Source organism: Schistocerca serialis, unplaced genomic scaffold, assembly GCF_023864345.2.
Source record: "Schistocerca serialis cubense isolate TAMUIC-IGC-003099 unplaced genomic scaffold, iqSchSeri2.2 HiC_scaffold_756, whole genome shotgun sequence".
In the NCBI taxonomy this organism is placed as follows: domain Eukaryota; kingdom Metazoa; phylum Arthropoda; class Insecta; order Orthoptera; family Acrididae; genus Schistocerca; species Schistocerca serialis.
The window spans coordinates 105,299-111,298 of record NW_026048360.1 but is presented as its reverse complement, the minus strand read 5'-3'; the positions used below and the strand labels follow the sequence as shown (position 1 = coordinate 111,298).

Genomic DNA, 6,000 nt, shown 5'->3' with positions numbered 1-6,000 from the left:
CAAGACATGACCCGTGCTACATGTCTCGCGTTACATTTCTGATAGGCTTACTTTCATATTTCTCTGAAGCAATTACATCAAAGACTCATTATTTATGTATCAGACACGATACATCGCTCCGAATCGCTCTGTTTACCATGGCCCTACTGATTGAAACACCTGCGTATTGACAGAGTTGCTCTGTACAATCGTAGTAACACAGTCCTGCTATTACATTCGCTCACGTGCGCTGCTTACAGATAAATGGGAATTACGCTCTTTAGAACAGCATCCACTCACAAAGTGGTAAACGACACACTGGAAACACTGTATGATTAGTCACATTTTTTGACTTTGGTTGACTGCTGTGTCACAGCCGGTCCCCATCGTATGTATGCACTCCAACGGACGTGTGTGCCCTGTTAGCACATTTACCAGGAACGTTAGCTGCATCACCTCCCTGGCAATTTCATGCCGTCCTCGAAGCGTCAGCCATTGCTTGGTGACAGTGTGTTTCGATGAGACGTGGACAGATGATGCATCTCTCTCGCCGTCAGTTATAGGCGGGAATCATACTTAATGTAGTTTTCTGCAAGCGTCAGACATCTCTGTCTGGTCTTCTCCCTTCATGTATCCAGCAAGCCCCCCCCCCTGACAGTCTCCAGTAAAAGCCCCCTGTGCTGGAGCCAAAATTGCCGCCGTTTCTATAGATACAGAGTGCCATTGTTTAATGGGAACAGTTATGGACCCATAGTACAATATCTTGTTGTGAAACAGTCTACTTTTCTCACTTGTGGCAGAGGAAACTGAAACCCTCTCACCTTGGGCTGGAAGAATTAAAGATCATGACTGGGATTACATACGTTGACTCGTGAAGTAGTACAAACTTATTTCACTCTTCATTGTATTTATTTCTGTACAAAATGTGCGTTCTATCGCTATATTTCTATCTGTAGGTAAAAATTGGGCATTGAAAGAAAATTTGCGTGAACAGGTACGTGAAGATATGGTTCCGTTTGTACAGCATTTACACATGACAGCGTCATGGATAACAGATCTACGAGAATTTTGCTTGTGTGTGTAAGGTCAACATATTTAAGCCTAGAACTGAGGTCACAACAATTTTCACCTTTTGAAGACGCTTGTGGTTACCCATATGTCAATACACATCTCGTGATTGGCACATATTTTTAAAAATTGCCCGTCCCTTGTGGGGATCGAACCCACGACCTTTGGATTAGAAGTCGAACGCGCTATCCTCTGCGCCAAAGGGACACTGTCCAAGCGACGGGCTCAGATGTAAGAGATTGTGCAAGACATGACCCGTGCTACATGTCTCGCGTTACTTTTCTGATAGGCTTACTTTCATATTTCTCTGAAGCAATTACATCAAAGACTCATTATTTATGTATCAGACACGATACATCGCTCCGAATCGCTCTGTTTACCATGGCCCTACTGATTGAAACACCTGCGTATTGACAGAGTTGCTCTGTACAATCGTAGTAACACAGTCCTGCTATTACATTCGCTCACGTGCGCTGCTTACAGATAAATGGGAATTACGCTCTTTAGAACAGCATCCACTCACAAAGTGGTAAACGACACACTGGAAACACTGTATGATTAGTCACATTTTTTGACTTTGGTTGACTGCTGTGTCACAGCCGGTCCCCATCGTATGTATACACTCCAACGGACGTGTGTGCCCTGTTAGCACATTTACCAGGAACGTTAGCTGCATCACCTCCCTGGCAATTTCATGCCGTCCTCGAAGCGTCAGCCATTGCTTGGTGACAGTGTGTTTCGATGAGACGTGGACAGATGATGCATCTCTCTCGCCGTCAGTTATAGGCGGGAATCATACTTAATGTAGTTTTCTGCAAGCGTCAGACATCTCTGTCTGGTCTTCTCCCTTCATGTATCCAGCAAGCCCCCCCCCCCCCCCCTGACAGTCTCCAGTAAAAGCCCCCTGTGCTGGAGCCAAAATTGCCGCCGTTTCTATAGATACAGAGTGCCATTGTTTAATGGGAACAGTTATGGACCCATAGTACAATATCTTGTTGTGAAACAGTCTACTTTTCTCACTTGTGGCAGAGGAAACTGAAACCCTCTCACCTTGGGCTGGAAGAATTAAAGATCATGACTGGGATTACATACGTTGACTCGTGAAGTAATACAAACTTATTTCACTCTTCATTGTATTTATTTCTGTACAAAATGTGCGTTCTATCGCTATATTTCTATCTGTAGGTAAAAATTGGGCATTGAAAGAAAATTTGCGTGAACAGGTACGTGAAGATATGGTTCCGTTTGTACAGCATTTACACATGACAGCGTCATGGATAACAGATCTACGAGAATTTTGCTTGTGTGTGTAAGGTCAACATATTTAAGCATAGAACTGAGGTCACAACAATTTTCACCTTTTGAAGACGCTTGTGGTTACCCATATGTCAATACCCATCTCGTGATTGGCACATATTTTTAAAAATTGCCCGTCCCTTGTGGGGATCGAACCCACGACCTTTGGATTAGAAGTCCAACGCGCTATCCTCTGCGCCAAAGGGACACTGTCCAAGCGACGGGCTCAGATGTAAGAGATTGTGCAAGACATGACCCGTGCTACATGTCTCGCGTTACTTTTCTGATAGGCTTACTTTCATATTTCTCTGAAGCAATTACATCAAAGACTCATTATTTATGTATCAGACACGATACATCGCTCCGAATCGCTCTGTTTACCATGGCCCTACTGATTGAAACACCTGCGTATTGACAGAGTTGCTCTGTACAATCGTAGTAACACAGTCCTGCTATTACATTCGCTCACGTGCGCTGCTTACAGATAAATGGGAATTACGCTCTTTAGAACAGCATCCACTCACAAAGTGGTAAACGACACACTGGAAACACTGTATGATTAGTCACATTTTTTGACTTTGGTTGACTGCTGTGTCACAGCCGGTCCCCATCGTATGTATACACTCCAACGGACGTGTGTGCCCTGTTAGCACATTTACCAGGAACGTTAGCTGCATCACCTCCCTGGCAATTTCATGCCGTCCTCGAAGCGTCAGCCATTGCTTGGTGACAGTGTGTTTCGATGAGACGTGGACAGATGATGCATCTCTCTCGCCGTCAGTTATAGGCGGGAATCATACTTAATGTAGTTTTCTGCAAGCGTCAGACATCTCTGTCTGGTCTTCTCCCTTCATGTATCCAGCAACCCCCCCCCCCCCCCCCTGACAGTCTCCAGTAAAAGCCCCCTGTGCTGGAGCCAGAATTGCCGCCGTTTCTATAGATACAGAGTGCCATTGTTTAATGGGAACAGTTATGGACCCATAGTACAATATCTTGTTGTGAAACAGTCTACTTTTCTCACTTGTGGCAGAGGAAACTGAAACCCTCTCACCTTGGGCTGGAAGAATTAAAGATCATGACTGGGATTACATACGTTGACTCGTGAAGTAATACAAACTTATTTCACTCTTCATTGTATTTATTTCTGTACAAAATGTGCGTTCTATCGCTATATTTCTATCTGTAGGTAAAAATTGCGCATTGAAAGAAAATTTGCGTGAACAGGTACGTGAAGATATGGTTCCGTTTGTACAGCATTTACACATGACAGCGTCATGGATAACAGATCTACGAGAATTTTGCTTGTGTGTGTAAGGTCAACATATTTAAGCATAGAACTGAGGTCACAACAATTTTCACCTTTTGAAGACGCTTGTGGTTACCCATATGTCAATACCCATCTCGTGATTGGCACATATTTTTAAAAATTGCCCGTCCCTTGTGGGGATCGAACCCACGACCTTTGGATTAGAAGTCCAACGCGCTATCCTCTGCGCCAAAGGGACACTGTCCGAGCGACGGGCTCAGATGTAAGAGATTGTGCAAGACATGACCCGTGCTACATGTCTCGCGTTACTTTTCTGATAGGCTTACTTTCATATTTCTCTGAAGCAATTACATCAAAGACTCATTATTTATGTATCAGACACGATACATCGCTCCGAATCGCTCTGTTTACCATGGCCCTACTGATTGAAACACCTGCGTATTGACAGAGTTGCTCTGTACAATCGTAGTAACACAGTCCTGCTATTACATTCGCTCACGTGCGCTGCTTACAGATAAATGGGAATTACGCTCTTTAGAACAGCATCCACTCACAAAGTGGTAAACGACACACTGGAAACACTGTATGATTAGTCACATTTTTTGACTTTGGTTGACTGCTGTGTCACAGCCGGTCCCCATCGTATGTATACACTCCAACGGACGTGTGTGCCCTGTTAGCACATTTACCAGGAACGTTAGCTGCATCACCTCCCTGGCAATTTCATGCCGTCCTCGAAGCGTCAGCCATTGCTTGGTGACAGTGTGTTTCGATGAGACGTGGACAGATGATGCATCTCTCTCGCCGTCAGTTATAGGCGGGAATCATACTTAATGTAGTTTTCTGCAAGCGTCAGACATCTCTGTCTGGTCTTCTCCCTTCATGTATCCAGCAAGCCCCCCCCCCCCCCTGACAGTCTCCAGTAAAAGCCCCCTGTGCTGGAGCCAAAATTGCCGCCGTTTCTATAGATACAGAGTGCCATTGTTTAATGGGAACAGTTATGGACCCATAGTACAATATCTTGTTGTGAAACAGTCTACTTTTCTCACTTGTGGCAGAGGAAACTGAAACCCTCTCACCTTGGGCTGGAAGAATTAAAGATCATGACTGGGATTACATACGTTGACTCGTGAAGTAATACAAACTTATTTCACTCTTCATTGTATTTATTTCTGTACAAAATGTGCGTTCTATCGCTATATTTCTATCTGTAGGTAAAAATTGGGCATTGAAAGAAAATTTGCGTGAACAGGTACGTGAAGATATGGTTCCGTTTGTACAGCATTTACACATGACAGCGTCATGGATAACAGATCTACGAGAATTTTGCTTGTGTGTGTAAGGTCAACATATTTAAGCCTAGAACTGAGGTCACAAAAATTTTCACCTTTTGAAGACGCTTGTGGTTACCCATATGTCAATACCCATCTCGTGATTGGCACGTATTTTTAAAAATTGCCCGTCCCTTGTGGGGATCGAACCCACGACCTTTGGATTAGAAGTCCAACGCGCTATCCTCTGCGCCAAAGGGACACTGTCCAAGCGACGGGCTCAGATGTAAGAGATTGTGCAAGACATGACCCGTGCTACATGTCTCGCGTTACTTTTCTGATAGGCTTACTTTCATATTTCTCTGAAGCAATTACATCAAAGACTCATTATTTATGTATCAGACACGATACATCGCTCCGAATCGCTCTGTTTACCATGGCCCTACTGATTGAAACACCTGCGTATTGACAGAGTTGCTCTGTACAATCGTAGTAACACAGTCCTGCTATTACATTCGCTCACGTGCGCTGCTTACAGATAAATGGGAATTACGCTCTTTAGAACAGCATCCACTCACAAAGTGGTAAACGACACACTGGAAACACTGTATGATTAGTCACATTTTTTGACTTTGGTTGACTGCTGTGTCACAGCCGGTCCCCATCGTATGTATACACTCCAACGGACGTGTGTGCCCTGTTAGCACATTTACCAGGAACGTTAGCTGCATCACCTCCCTGGCAATTTCATGCCGTCCTCGAAGCGTCAGCCATTGCTTGGTGACAGTGTGTTTCGATGAGACGTGGACAGATGATGCATCTCTCTCGCCGTCAGTTATAGGCGGGAATCATACTTAATGTAGTTTTCTGCAAGCGTCAGACATCTCTGTCTGGTCTTCTCCCTTCATGAATCCAGCAAGCCCCCCCCCCCCCCCCCCTGACAGTCTCCAGTAAAAGCCCCCTGTGCTAGAGCCAAAATTGCCGCCGTTTCTATAGATACAGAGTGCCATTGTTTAATGGGAACAGTTATGGACCCATAGTACAATATCTTGTTGTGAAACAGTCTACTTTTCTCACTTGTGGCAGAGGAAACTGAAACCCTCTCACCTTGGGCTGGAA

At 44.6% G+C, this 6,000-nt stretch overlaps 4 non-coding genes across 4 annotated transcripts; all 4 read right to left on the bottom strand.

Annotated features, from left to right (window-relative positions):
• Positions 1-1,181: 1,181 nt before the first annotated feature.
• Positions 1,182-1,254, bottom strand: Trnar-ucu (transfer RNA arginine (anticodon UCU)). The gene has a single exon. It is a non-coding gene; the product is annotated as a tRNA-Arg (tRNA).
• A 1,224-nt stretch (positions 1,255-2,478) lies between these two features.
• On the bottom strand, positions 2,479-2,551 carry Trnar-ucu (transfer RNA arginine (anticodon UCU)). The gene has a single exon. It is a non-coding gene; the product is annotated as a tRNA-Arg (tRNA).
• A 1,224-nt stretch (positions 2,552-3,775) lies between these two features.
• On the bottom strand, positions 3,776-3,848 carry Trnar-ucu (transfer RNA arginine (anticodon UCU)). The gene has a single exon. It is a non-coding gene; the product is annotated as a tRNA-Arg (tRNA).
• A 1,222-nt stretch (positions 3,849-5,070) lies between these two features.
• On the bottom strand, positions 5,071-5,143 carry Trnar-ucu (transfer RNA arginine (anticodon UCU)). Its single transcript has one exon. It is a non-coding gene; the product is annotated as a tRNA-Arg (tRNA).
• Positions 5,144-6,000: the final 857 nt, after the last annotated feature.